Below are 15,514 nucleotides of genomic sequence, written 5' to 3' on the forward strand. Positions count from 1 at the left end.
AATGTTTTCCATTTCATTCAGACATTTTAGTTTTCAAATAAGTGTTTTAGATCCCTCTGACCAATTAATCTGAATTACTAGTGAGATACAAAAGTATATGACTGACAAGTTTTTTTTCCCCTGAAAATAGTGTCTTCCAGATGAGGAAGAGGATAGTTTTGAGTAATCCCCTAGCACTGCATATCGTTTCACATATGTCTCAGACACCACAGAGATTTTGCAGCAACACTCTGGCTTTCAAAACACTTCACAGCAAACTTACAGAGCTCACAGAACTTGTAACTGAGAGAGAATTAAGATATATTTTTAGCTTTGTAACAGGAGAAAGTATATTGTTTAGTAGTCTTTGCAGATACATGTTATACATCCAAGTAATTGTCCCTAAATGGCAGATTCCTTGGTATTGTTATTTAGTGGGCATCTGATCATCAAAAACATATTAAAGTCACAAGCAAAAATTTCTTGTAAAGCTACATTTAGTATGAAACAATGTGGTGGTGTTTGTGCTATGGCAAAAATGATATACAGATTTTTAACGCAACTTAGGTTTGAGTTTTGTGTTCCCAATACCTTTATTAAACTTTTAGGTCTATTGTATTTATGGTTACAGGTAAAGAACACCATATTGTGTGTGTCATCCCATTGTAATCCAAAGTGATTAAATTCTCTTATGCAGCCTAATTAAGTGATGTGCAGACTAAAGTTTCTTAAGATTATAATAATTCTATTTCAGGTTGTAGGAGATCAGCTGGTTTGATGATCCTAAAAAATAGCACTGGAGCATTAATTATAAGACTTGCTAATGATACCTCACAAGTGAAAGGAGTAAGTAATAAGCACTGGCATTTTTCATATCTGGTTTAGCATGCAGTAAAGTTACAGACTGGCTTTGATAGGTAGAAATCCTGCACACACAGTCATCTGGAAGCTGTTATTATTTATTAAATAATACAATATTATTAATTAATTATTAAGTAATATTTATTTTGGTATCACACAAAAATTAATATAAAAATAGTAGGTAAGTTATGTATTTTTTATATATATCCTTGCTTTTAGTTCATGCTAATATTCAGTCCTGTTATCACTAGTATAAACGAGTCATCCAAGGAGTCTGTTTATTTAAAGTTATTTATCCAACCTGCTTAGTTGTCTAGACAGCATTGTGCTTCCATGCTAAATGTTACAAATATTAACAAAACGCTTAAGTGTATGCCTCAAAATGAGGATTGCTCTCATTGCAGCACTGTGTTTATTTACATGCTTAAAGTTAAAAGTGATCAGAGAGAAAAAATAGACTCCAAGTTAGGAAATGTCATGTTTCCAGAGATCTAGCAAGTTTGAATTCATGGTTTTACTTATTCAAAATATGACACTTACGAAATGTCACTGTGTTTTCTTGGGCAAAACCTGAAGACAAGGACTGAGTGAATAGATGGAAACAGAGGAGGAAGACTAGATAAGATATAGAAGACTTGAGGGAAAGATCTGTACAATAGAATGTTTTTTCAAAAGATAAAGCATCCAATTCTGCATAATATTTAGAACTAATTAAGCACTTTCAGATGTCTTTTGGTGAATAAATCTCAGTTCTCTAGGTAACAAATATTTCCTGTCTAGTTTTCAAATACAAGAGAGTAATTTACAATGGTTTAATTCTTTTCCAGGCTACAGGTTTGTGCTGGTTTTGGCTGGGATAGAATTAAGGGAAGTGATTGTGCCCCTGTATGTGGCACCGGTGAGGCCACACCGTGAACACTGTGTTCAGTTTTGGGCCCCTCACTACGAGAAGGACATTTTGGTGCTGGAGTGTGTCCAGAGAAGGGCAACGAAGCTGGTGAGGGGTCTGGAGCACAAGTCTTATGAGGAGCGGCTGAGGGAACTGGGGTTGTTTAGCCTGGAGAAGAGGAGGCTGAGGGGAGACCTTATTGCTCTCTACAACTACCTGAAAGGGGGTTGTGGTGAGGTGGGTGTTGGTCTCTTCTCCCAAGTAACCAGCGATAGGACGAGAGGAAATGGCCTCAAGTCGCAACAGCAGAGGTTTAGACTAGATATTAGGAAAAATTTCTTTACGGAGAGAGTGGTCAGGCATTGGAACAGGCTGCCCAGGGAGGTGGTGGAGTCACCGTCTCTGGAAGTGTTCAAAAAACGTGTGGATGTGGCGCTTCCGGACATGGTTTAATGGGCATGGTGGTGTTGGGTTAACAGTTGGACTTGATGATCTTGAAGTTCCTTTCCAACTTTAATGATCCTGTGATTCTGTAATTTTCTACCTAGTAGCTAGTATGGGGCTATGTTTCGGATTTATGCTGAAAACAGTGTTGGTAACACCAGGATGTTTTCCTCACTGCTGAGCAGTGCTTACATCAAGTCAAGGCCTTTTCTGCTCCTCACACCGCCCCACCAGTGAATAGGTTGGGGGTGCACAGGACGCTGGGAGGGGACACAGCTGGGACAACTGACCCCAACTCACCAAGGGGATATTCCATATCATATGACATCATCCTCAGCATATAAATGTAGGGGAAGAAGGAGGAAAGGCGGAATGTTCAAAGTGATGGTGTTTGTCTTCCTGAGTAACTGTTACGCGTGATGCAGCCCTGCTTCCCTGGAGATGGCTGAACACCTGCCTGCCCACGGGGAGTGGTGAATGGATTCCTTGTTTTGCTTTACTTGGGTGTGCGGCTCTTGCTTTCCCTGTTAAACTGTCTTTGTCTCAACCCACGAGTTTTCTCATTTATACCCTTCCAATTCTCTCCCCCGTCCCACCGGTGGGGAGTGAGCGAGCGGCTGCGTGGGGCTTAGCTGCTGGCTGGGGTTAAACCACAGCAGGGTTCCAGACTGGCACTAATTGCCCAAAATGTAGCTAATGTAGGACTGGGATTGTTTTGTCATTGATCCATGGCTGTCAGCTGACTCTTCTGCTTTTAGCCATTGTGCCAATTATTGCTGTAACAGGAATGATTCAAAAGAAGATGCTTGATGGACATGTGAAAAATGATAAGAAGGAACTGGAAATCACAGGAAAGGTGGGCTCAGTGACATTTTTATCTGTTTTTATGTTGTACTACACGGTGTTGCTTAATAGGGACATCGGTAATGGATCAAGAATATACTCCTCAAAGAAGTCAAAGTCTACCTTGTTGTATTGTTCTGACAAAATGGTGATATAGCAAGTATGAAGCTGAAAATTGAAAATATGAGTTATTAATTTAGGTTCTCAAATGGTTTGTAGCATTCAGAGCATACTAAGCATTTTAAAAGTCCTGGGTCCCTCACAGCTGTCCCGAGTCTGCATTCAGGTTCCCTGTTCTTTCCCAGCACTCTGCTTTTTTTCCTTTTCTTCATTCGTTTTCAGCTTGTTTCCTTTCAGACCCCCTCTCTTCTACCTTTCACGTATCTTCTCCTTCTCTCACCTTGCAGTTGTCTGTGGGCTTCGGTACTGAAAAGGCACCATACAGAAACCTTCAGTAACGAGGGTGCATGAAAGCATCACGGTGACCGTGCAGCTGACCGTGCCCTGCAACCCCTTGCTCCGATTTTCATTCCTTCCCCTCTCAGCTGGGAAGGGAAGCAGGAGCCCGGGATTCTGCTTCAGAGGAAGACGTGAGTGTGGCCGCAAAGAGGGAGGGTGTTACTTCATTTTATGACTTTCAGAACTGTCTTCTCACTTCCCAAGACGTGCTGTCTCAGGACAGCCGGTGCGTTGGGGGGTCTGGTTTTCTGGCGTGCCCCAAGCAGCACAGCACCTGTGTGACCTTCTCTTCAGCCCTTCCTCTCCCTCCCGTTACACCCTGGTCAGTTGTGCAGAGGAGTCTGGGCGCAGCAAATCTGATTCTCTCTCTCCATTATCTATGTTAGGAAAGTTTCTCAAAGGCATTTCTGTGCCTCCAGGCTGATTTGAAAATGTTTTTGGGTGTTTACTCCCAGACCTTTTCACACTAAAATAAAAAGAAAGGAAACTCCTCTTGCTTTTACCTGCCAGGAATTTTGGTACAAATCTACACGGCAATGATTCATTGTAAGGTCAAATCAGAAGGCATCCGCACAATGCTGTCCCCTGACACACTTAAATGAGTATTCTCTAATAATATTTTTTCCCAGGTAAAATATAACAAATAGTCAAGAGAATTCAAGGGAATTATCTTTTCTTTATCATGAATTCTGCAGCAGTTTTCAGCTGAGGTTTATGATGCAACTTGAATTTAACAAAGCCTCACAATGCTCTTTTGAAATAAGTATCCAGTGCAACCATTGTGTGATCCGGATAAAATTGTTATCTATTTTCTATGTCTCTTTCCAGATCATACAATGATTGCACCAGCTACTTATCAGCCTCAGCTTGGTAACAGTGGTTGGGAAAAGGTGAGAGGATGCACGAGAAATGCAAGGACCAGAAGAGAAACTTGGAAACATCTGTGACCCCACAGGTTGGCTGATTGATAGAAAAACAAAGAAACAGTCCAAACCAATCTTGCTTCTAAGAAGAGCAAATTCATTAAAGGTTGTTAGTGAGACAACTGTACAGCTTCTCAGCCTCAAAGCATATTTAAATTGGCTGTGCAGAGAAAAAATTCACTTTACCTGTCTGCAAAACTATTGTTATCAGTAATGCAGACACAATGAAAACATGATGTTTGTCTTCGTAGGGGAGCCAGGTAATATTTACATGCAGTTATGTTAGTTTTTCCATGTTATTTAATTATTTCAATATCTTATCCCTCATGTTACTTAGTCTGCTGTGTTTCTTATTTGTAGATTGTCTAAGCATTTATTCTACTTGCTGTGTAGAAGTAATGACATAGAAAGAAGGGTCTGCTAAAGGCACGGGTATAGTTAAGTTTTTGGAGGTTAGCTCTTGTGTTTAGTACTGCTGGGCTTTTCCTTTTTCTTCCTGAGTTGAAGGCTGAGTCTCATGTTTGCTTCCAAGCTGTTTTCTATATTTACAGTAAAGGCTGATGATTCACAAGCCTAGAGGTGTTTTGTTACACAGTAAAATAAGAAGTTAAAAGAGATTTATTTTTAAAAGAATATATGTGTCGGAAAAAAAGAAACCAATCAAGAAAAAACTCAAAATACTGTCACTAATTGTTCATGGAGGTTTGCCAAACAAGTAAGCTTGTTGAGTACAGTCTTATGCACGGAAATACTTTAAACTTATCTATCTCATAAAGTTTTTTACAGCTGATTATCATGATCTCATGCCAACTTCCTCGGCGACTATTTGTAAGAACAGTTACATGATTGTTAGGTGATGACCTGAATATATGGTTTTGGCAGACTATATTAATCAAAACAATTTTTTGCAGATTCTCATTTTCTGGCAAAATGTAAAACTTATCTATTTCCATAGCAATTCAGCAAAATGTTTCACTCTCAACATATCAAGGAAACCTGAAGGAAAACAAGTCCCAAGCATCTATTTTTAGCTCAAAGTAAAAATCTACTCTTCTCCTTAAAAGAGGGATTCTTCCTGGAAAACTGCCCATGGAGAAATGCCATCTTCACACGAGAGAGTAAAATAAACTACTCTCACTGAGGTAGCACAGAAACAACATAGCTAAAGGAGGGTAAATGTATTTCATGCCTGCCTTACGAGCAGCAGAATTCATCGTACACTTATCCAATGGAGTCAACTAGCTCCTGGTACGATCCATGAGCACACGATTTGGAGTGGTACAGACACTATGGGGGGATTCTGTTCATTCATTTGCTATGGCAAAGCAGGAAGGTGTTCAAAGATACAAAATTAATAGAAATTACATGCCAAGCTGCCATATGGGCCAGGAAGATCTGTCTCTACATTTTTAGGAATGGCCAGTGGTTTTGAGTTTCTCCTTTAGGAGTTTTGAAAGACTCCTGGTTTTCCAAAAATGCTGAGAACGTGCCCTGGAAACGATCATTTCTCCATGGGCGAGCTCAAAATCACTAGTTGCTTTGGAAAATGTGGACGTATGTTTACCCTACAGTTCCAAACGCGTTTGGAGGTGATGTAGTCTTGTTCAGTTTATCCTGACTGGGCTCCCGCAGCGATGACAGCTGCATGGCATCATCCTTGTGACAGGTTACACAAGCCCACTGGAAACTAAACTCCCATTGCTGGCCTGTGCTAAAATGTATGCTGTCTCAACTTCACTGAGTTAATGTAATATAATCCACGTTAATCGGATATATTTAACAGCAGCATATCTACAAGTGTTGCAACCACGCTTTCAACAGTATTGTAGACATACTTCTATTGCAGTTATTCTATTTATCGGATTATGTTTAAAAATTTCCATATAATGTTGTTTTTCTGCTGGTGAATATCTGCTCTCCAATACAGATTGCTTCAGAAGCCATAGAAAATATTTGAACTGTTGTTACTTTGACTCAGGAAAGAAAATTCGAGCTTATGTACGGACAAAGTTTGCAATCATCATATAGGTAAAAGAATGCTTCGTAAAAAAATTTATTGAAATATTCTCTTTTAAAATTAACATAAATTAACACCAATAAACTAAATCACAATTTGTCTCTGTCAGCACATCATAAAATCTTTCATTCCCAACTCAGTTTTGACATAAAGAATTTAGATTATTTTTCCCTTCAAGCTAATGTTCTTGACGTTTTAGGTAATGTTCTAAATAACTTTTTTTTCCCCCCAAATTCTCCAAGATGTTGTTATTGGCTGCTGTAATTCTGGAAATGGAAGCTTTTAATAATTATTATAATCACGAGTCCTTTCTTCTGAGGGAATCTATTGTTTAACAAATCAAAGGCAGGTTTTACCTGTACGTTTAGTTAAGATTCTTATAAAAACCAATGGGATTTTCTCAAGGAAGGAACAAGAGGTGTGGACCTGCATAGCAGCTTCCGTATTTGTTCACTCTGCTAGTTTATCAAAGTGCCATTGCAGATCACGTGAAACCTCATGAATTGTCACTTGCTTTGGTTCAACGTAAGATAAAGCACAAAGATTTGTTCTATTGAAGTCACTTCTGCTTTATAGAAATTCTAAAGTTCTCAATAATTTTCCTCATCTGTCAGCTAGTTGAAACTTTGAATTGCAACTGTATTATAATTTTGAAAATAATTTTAGCGAATGTATGAAGTGAAGACAACAAAAATTGTATGAGCCAAAAATATTTAGTTACAGCAATTTCTTCTTCCATCCCAATAGTCTTACCGGTTTTTGCAGACAAAGAGGAAACTGAAGTGTACAGGAATGATGATGCCTTACGTTAGGATCTTACAAAGAGCTGGAGATTATTTTACTTTAAAATACTAAGGACTTGTGTATTCCTTTGAATTATAGGATATTCTTCACATTCTTGGTTTCTACAAGTGAATGTACAATGTGATCGTGATTATATGTTCTTTCTGCTACAGAAATTCTGTAAAGACACGTATCCTTGGATTTACTTTTGCCTTTGCACAGGCTATTATGTTCTTTACTTAAGCTGGGTGTTTTAGGTTTGGTGCCTACCTAGTGAGAAAGGTACATATGTGGTTTAAAGATGTGCTTTTATAAGTATCTCTTTGTTAGGTTCTTTTTTATCCATGTGGGAGAATGTTTGGTTTTTCTGTAGGTATCATGAAATCATGGAGCATAGAACTGAAAAAATTGATAAATACTTCTGTCTTCCATTCTTCACCCTTACATTCCCCTTCCTTCTTTACACTGTTACAGATCCAAAATACGTGATGCTTTTAGACCGTGTTTAGCTACCTACATACCATGTCCCTTGTAATCAGGTTGCCCAGGGTAAAAGGAAGGCAACATGAAGACAGGCAAAGCAAAGCATTCCTTGTTTTCACAGCCAACAAGGTTTCTTTAACAACAGAACCTCATGGCTTAACTGTAGGGAGCATAGGTGGACAAGATTAAAAGGTAAAAGTGGAGCAAGTAAGGAGTGAAACTGAGGTGAGGAAATTATAAGCCCTGGGACAAGAGAGGTGGAGAGCAGGAGGAAGGTTCAGCAAGCACCCAACCTGGAAAATGCCCAGCCAGAGCTGAAAAAGCTTCTCTGAGTGTTTCCAGTGAGTTGTTCCCACTGACTGGCACCTTTCCAACCTTGTCTTTCCTCCCTCCCTATCTCCAGCATCTAACCAAGAGGACAGAACGTTCCAGACAACTACCACATACATATTTTGCTTTTCTCCCCGCAGCTGAAACCCTGGTCCGTATCTGTCAATAGCCACCTTGTCTCCCATGCACAGCCCATGCCTGCTTTCAGCACTTGCCACACTCTGGCCTGGCAAAAAATGCTGCTGAAGCTAAAGCTGCTTCTCACCCTGGTTACACCAACCCCTCCCAAATACCAGCGTTACTCTCCCTTCCACTATGCATTCAAGCGAGCCCCTTCTGCTTGCGTATCATCTCCTCTGGTACTGCCCTTTGCTCACCCCCCATGTCACGCCCCTTTCTCACCGCCTTTTGGCTTTTTCTCCTGAACTCAAGGATTTGATTGTGCCTGGAAGGCTGGGCCATTCAAAGGAAACGTGGAATGGCAGATTTCTCTATAACCCTCAGGCTGCTCCACAGCTAATACCTTCAATTTTATAGACGAAGAAACTGAGCTGCGAGGAACTATACATCCTACCACGTGCATTAAGAACAGAAACAGAAATCAGCACATCCCTTTCTAACAAATACAGACAGGCGGGCAAGGAAGGGAGGCTGAGAGTGCTACTCTCCTCCCTGCAAACAAATTACGGATTCTCGCAGTAAGGAAAAAAGTCATGGAGTTGACAGGAGACAGCTCCTACCATACCTCAGCCTTATTAATGAGAATTTATCTGAAGCCCCTAATCTGCCCATAAAAGCTTTTTCTGCCTTTGCCCCATCAATGCCAACATATTTTTCTCTTTTTTATCTTTACAGAGTTTTTTCAGCTATTGTATTCGGTGCAATGGCATTAGGACAAAAGACTTCTTTCACTCCAAAGCCAAAATGTCGGCTGCCCACTTGTTCATGCTGTCCAAAAGAGTAGCCTCCATCCATCACTACGGCGAGGAAGGAGAGAAGCCTGTAAGTAAGCACAGTGTTAATGCACAGCATAGCATGCTCCTCTAATTTATTTCAAGCCTGTTTTTCTTTTTTTTTTCCTCCCACTCACATCATAGGTACTGAGAACAAGTACTGTGTGAGCCCATCCACATCTGACTCATCCAACCAAATCTGAATTAAGCTTTGCTTTGTGTCTTCTCCTGCCAAAACCTCACCTGTCTCTTGGTGAAACATCTTTAAGAGCCAGTGGAAATAGGGATAATGCAGCAGAGATCATTTTTCAAGACTTTCTTGCATGAAGATATCTGAGCACAGATATTGAACTAGGCCTCTAATATTTAATCAGAAATTTTTGAGGGATAATTGATTTGCAAGTTGTCCATAATAGATTGTCAAATACTTTAGTAACCAACAATGTACATGAACATATGGTTGCATGTGGCCTGTCATACAACAAAGAGGACAGGACGTTCCAGACAACTATCACATATATTATAAACCTTGTGTTTATTACGTATATATGCATATATACATACACACACACACAAGGAAAATAACCATAACGTTTTATGAAGTATCATATATTTGAGCTGTTGATTGGTCATTTGCATATGTCTATATTTACATTGTATATATACTCATTCATATGAACTGTATTTCCTCTTGTGTAAGCATATATCCATACTACATATATCATACATTTTATAGTAAATTAATTAGAAAAGATCTTTAAGTAGAAGGATTGATTCTATGCACAGATCAAAAATAGCAGATTATTTTCAGTATCTCTGAGGACAAAAAAATCAGCAAAGAACATGCCAAGAATCTGAACAAGGTCCTTGCAAACAGACCCAAGTCAGCCACCTAGAGTTATTGTTACTTTTGAAAATGTAATCTTGTTTAACAGATGGTGTAAGAGGAATTTGTGTTTCCAGAAGAGAATTTTAATTAAAATATGCCTGCAGAGTAGAATATTTAGGAGAGAATTTATGTTTTCACAATAGCTTCTCACTACATATTAATTCCTGGGAAAAAAAGAAGTCTGATCCTTTGGAAAAACTCCTGCTGATCTCTTTTATGAATGCTCTTCATAGTCTTTCATGATCTGCTACATTAGCCTAGGTAGTCGACCTAACTCTACTGTTTCAGTCAGGAAATATTTGATGGAAATGCAACATTCAACAATGTGGCATTTAACTACCCAACCCAAAGGCCAAAGTGCTCCGAGGTTTGAACATGAACGTAGAAAAGGGACAAACTCTGGCTTTTGTTGGTAGCAGCAGCTGTGGAAAGAGCACTGTTGTTCCACTGCTTGAGAGATTTTATGATCCACTCAGTGGAGAAATGGTAAGTGTTCCACATCAAAGTGTATGTTGCAGGTACACAATACGTGCTTACTCTGTTTTATTAATATAATTTATGTGCACTTTTTTTTCCTCTTAATCTCATTACATACTTGCTAGTGTAACTACTCACTTTTGTCAATGTTTCTAATATAATTTTTTTGTAACATTTTTGAAAATGAAGGGCAGGAATACATGGATTTTCAATATTCTCTATGCCATCATGGGGAAAGTAGAAGGAAAGTAAAATTTCTGAATTTCCCGTGCCATTTCAAGGTACTAGAACAAGATCCAATGGAGAGAAGTTGCTACATTGGCCTGCCCAGAGCCTACTGGTATCACTGAGGTTTAGTTTAGTTATACTAAGGATGAATTGTTGGAAATCTAACAGCAGCACTGCTTAGGGTAGCCACTGAACTTCATTGCATCATCACCTAGCACGTAAAAACTAAGTAAAGGGAAGATGAAAAAAACCTGAAAACCTCTTCTTGGCTCTTGAAGCAGATAGATGTCTGTGCATTCCTAAGACAATTTTGTACTTGCCAAATAAAGTGATCTCATATTTAAACTGTTTCTTCACTTACAGCCGTATTTCATCCATAGCCAGGGCTTCAGTTCAGAGGGTTTGGATTCTTCCTCTAAAAGTCAGTAAAAAAATGTGACCACTGGACTTCCAAAACCCAGATATCTGCCTCCTACCATAGTCCTGAGTCTTTGTGAAAAGCAACAATGTCATCTGTCGCTCAAACTGAACTGCAGCCTGAAGTACAGATAGCGTCCTTGACAGATGGAGATGCTGGAGTCTCCTTTTGGCTGCTTCTGCCTGGAGTTTGTATTTAGTTCCTGATGCTTGTCAATGAGAATGGCCTTGAACTGTGACATATCTTTTTCTGAGACTGGAAAAAATACTTATTCAGTGCTTAATCATTTAACGGCTTCTATTACACTCTGACAATAAGACAGATTCATCTCATCAAGCCACACAGAAAACAGCTGGTGAGGTCCCTAGTCTCATGTGCACACAAATACAATTTTTCTTGTAAAGGTAGAAACACTCAGCCTATTATTTTTTACTTGATCATTGTCCTGAGGAATCCAAGCCCTGGGTTAGGGCTCTCTGCAATGCCAGGTGCTGTATAAACACAACAGAAAGATGACCTGGGCTCCAGGAGTCCAATGTCCCAGTGCACGTGCAGGCACAGGACGGTGGTTTAGCCCACAGCTCATTCGTTCTGCGTTAGATAGAAGTCATGAGGACAAAGCAGAAATATGGACCGATATTTTATTTTAGATGAAGCAAGTCTCTGCATAATGGAGACAGTTAAACTTATAATTGCAGGTGCTAATGTCCAGATAAAGTACAATGGGAGAAGAGGAGGAGTTCAAGTGCTGATAGATGGAGTTTTACACATGTATCTCATCAGACATGAGCAAGTGGAGGTAGATGAATTGTTCTCACTGATGTACAAGGATGATACTCAGTCATGGAATTAGGCACTACTGTCCATTACTGTCATTTGAGAGGGGAGGACATCTGACTCCCAGATCAGCGTAACAGAGGTGGGATAAAGCTGCTCATAAAGGAAGTGGCTGTGGAAACACCTTGTGGCATAGGTCTTCTACTGGTTTCTGAAATAGATCTTTCTGTCATCAGCATAGTACCAATGTCTCTAGTACTGACAGCAAGATGGCAGACAAAGGAGATCTGTATTGGCTCTTTTAGTTAGGGTGATAAACAAGTGGGGTGCAATACAGTGGCTTCGTACAGCTGGAGTTTGTCAAGGTTCATAGAAATGTATGATGTTATTGTATTGATTGCAAACATAACTAGGCTTTAACGTTCATTCATCTCCTCATCTCAGCTGCCATGCCTAAGTGCCTAGGTTAACTGACCAGGGCATGAAATGGCCCGAGTGCCCTGCCTGCTACAGGCCTTAACATTGATAAATTAAAAAAAAAAAACAAAAACAAAAACCAAACTGCAACCAAAACCCAACTATCTATAAAGTACTATGATTAAAATATATTAGTTCTGACTTTTTAGCTCCTGGATGGCCACGATGCAAGGACACTAAATATCCAGCAGCCGGGAGCTCAGATTGGTATCGTCTCACAAGAAGCAGTGCTGTTTGACTGCACTATTGCTGAAAACATCGCATGTGGGGATAACAGTCAGGAGGTGGCAAAAGAAGCCAATATTCATTCCTTCACTGAATCACTACCAAAGGTAATTAGGCCCTTGTTTCCAACTTGCAACTGGGGAAAAAAAGCATAGTGCTAGTTATGCTTTGCTAAGTAAATACGGGTTAAAAGCATTAATATTTCTATGACTCACTGAATTAGACATTGAAATTGGGGTTTTTTTCCTCCACAGAAGACCCAAAGGACAAGCAGAGAGCTAGGGGTGGACAGTGGATTTGCTCAATCCCACGGCTGCAGATGCCTGAATAGGGTCTTCTTCTCTGCAGGAGAAGTCTCTTAATAAAATAACCTGGGTGACATTGGTACTCAGGTAAGTCATTCTAGATGGAAGAGCAGGGAGCAACAGACATGCAGAAAGTACTGAAAAAGAGGCTAGGTACTTCCTTTCATTTAAGTGAAAACAACAGGAAAGTAGGAGCACTGGTCTCACCCTCCTTTTTTCAACATCTTATTAGCCAGATGTGTGAAGTCACACACAGAGTTGGCTTGGGAAAAACAGGCAAAACCCCACCCTCTTGTTCCCACTTCCTTCTCTCCCTTTCCCTATTTATACCTGTTGTTACCCCCGGTTGCATCTGATGTGACAAGCTGAGTCTCTGGTACGATGGATCTTTTTGCTGCACCTTGGAGGGAAAAAGCTTCAGGTTTTCTACGTTGGTTGTGAATAGTTGTGCTAGGGAAAAAAAAATCCCAGAAGTTGATCTGCTCATGTCCTGCTAAGCAGCTGCTGGCAGGTGAATGCAAGCAAAGGCTCTTCGTACCTGCTGTCTGAACTGATCAGCTGAAGCTAACACCTGCTTGTCAGCTTGCTCTTGTGGAAAATACAGACTAGGACAAGTATTTCTCAGTCAATAAATTCCCACAGGCTTAGGAAGTTGGTGGGCTTTTTCTACAAAGCCTCATCCCTTAGATGAGAGATGTACATTTGTTCAAAATGTTCACAAACAGGGGAAGCACAGAGCTGGAATCGAATTTCTTGAGTGAATTTGTGTCAGCTTTAAAATAGGGTGTGAGGCAGATGAGATTCTGAATTTGACTGGCTTCTCATTCATCTTAAATCGCTCTCAGTGTCTCTCAGGTTGAGTTTTCTTCTTAAGGAGAACTGGGGCAGTAAGAGAAGAGCCGACTGCTCAGGCTGCTTGGTGCCGAGTCCCAGGTTTGCTCTCAGCAATGTCACAACCTTCCTCTCGCCCCCCTGCACTCTGCTTCTCTGCACCTTGTTCCCCCACCCCAAAACAAATTACACTGGTCTTGCTCAGCATCAGAGGGTTTGCTCTGCAGTTAAATACACTCAGAGATGTTTCTCAGCTCAGCTATTGTATGTAGGCTCCTCATCCACGCTTGCTGCAGTGACTGGGAAAGGGGCTGCCCCACAATCAACCCTCGGTGGAAATGTTTCACTACTTCTGGTCTATAAACAGTTTCCTTCACCCCTATAACTACTAAATAATCAAGGTACATTTTGTTTAAAAACCCAACCTTCTTCCTTCCACCAGCACAAAAAATTATAGTTGCTCAAATTAAAGATTACACGGCAGTCATGAAAAAGTCCCACTGACTCGCCAAACTGCAAAGCAAAGCACTCCAGGTGCAGAGGGCCCCTTCTGTCCTCCAGGCACCAAAATCAGCTCTGTGGCACCCAGCATGGCTGCTCACAGTGAAGGGATTTTGTGTATAAAAACAGGGAGAGGGTTTAAGAGCAGAAGCACCGAAGATGGAACACAGGTTCTTCTTTTAGGGAAGGGAAAAGCACAGTGCCCAGCCTAGGGACAGCAGCAAGCTGTTACGTGGAGCCCTAGTGAAAAAGAGCTGAGAGCTTGCTTATCTGTGCAGATTTTGGGGGTTGTGTTTTTACAGGTTGATCGTAATGACATGTTCTAACTTTTCATTCTCTCTAAACTCCAGGGAGGGATGAGATTGTGCCAGCAAGATGTACACCAGCAAGAGGCCAGAAAAGTTTTCAGAAAAGCAGTCTCTGGAAAAAGAGTCACCAGTGCTTAGGCACAAAGATGCCAGTGGTCACAGGCAGAAGGAAGGTAGCGACGCGTTCCCCAAGACAGACGGGCCTAAAGTACCATTCCAGGTATGGCCGTTTCTAAATAAATCCACATGCAAGCTGGAGCAGGGGAAAAAGGAAGCCTGTTGGGATTGGCGACTGGCTCAGTCCCACCAGTGCAGAAACCTGGCTCCTCTTCTTGGCTTGCCAATGCACCAAGGGGTGCAGCCAAATCCTGCAAGACCCTGCTTTACTCCTAGTGTCTTCTAAGCAAATGGTACCTGTCCTATGACAATGGGACTGCACAGCTTAACGAGCCTGATCTGAAATCAGAGCCCCTACTGCATCATGCTCCTTCTGCATCGATTACGTTTTCCCAAATCCACACAGACGAAAAAAAAAAAAAATGTTTAACACTTTATGCTTCAGTCCCACAGGGTCCACAGAGCATAAAGGTAGTCGAGTAACTTGGAACCAAAAATGCTTTTCTCCTTACAACAAGGAAATGAACACCACACTCATGAATCCATGCATCCACAGCACATAAGTAGCTCTAACAACTCACAGAATTTCATTTTGATCTCTCCAGATACACTTCTGTGTGTCTTCAGTTCCTCTATGCAAGCCACAGACTGTCCTAGCTGAACAGGAAATTCTGCTTACACTGGTGACTGAATGACATTTTCTTGATGATACACTTGCTGAAATAGTTTTCCTTTTTTTAATATTTCTGCCAGGATTTCTAAGCTCTCAGAAACCCCCAGAGCAGCAGGGGTAGGTGTATGGAAAATAAATGCAAATAAATGGAAAATTACACCCTTCATCAGATTTCAAGCTGTTGCAAATGAGCATTTGAAGCAAACTGTCCTTGTCACTCACTGTTGCAACCACGTTTACTAACCCAGTGGAGGGGTGAAAGGCTATAACTCTCAGACAGAACTTATATATAAAAAAAAAAAATCATCAGGCATAGAGATATTA

At 40.6% G+C, this 15,514-nt stretch overlaps 1 pseudogene; it reads left to right on the forward strand.

The window, feature by feature from the left end:
- Positions 1-740: 740 nt before the first annotated feature.
- Positions 741-14,418, forward strand: LOC104616777 (annotated as a pseudogene).
- The last annotated feature ends 1,096 nt before the right edge of the window (positions 14,419-15,514 follow it).

The sequence above is a fragment of the Phaethon lepturus genome, unplaced genomic scaffold (genome assembly GCF_000687285.1).
Source record: "Phaethon lepturus isolate BGI_N335 unplaced genomic scaffold, ASM68728v1 scaffold13332, whole genome shotgun sequence".
Lineage (NCBI taxonomy): Eukaryota > Metazoa > Chordata > Aves > Phaethontiformes > Phaethontidae > Phaethon > Phaethon lepturus.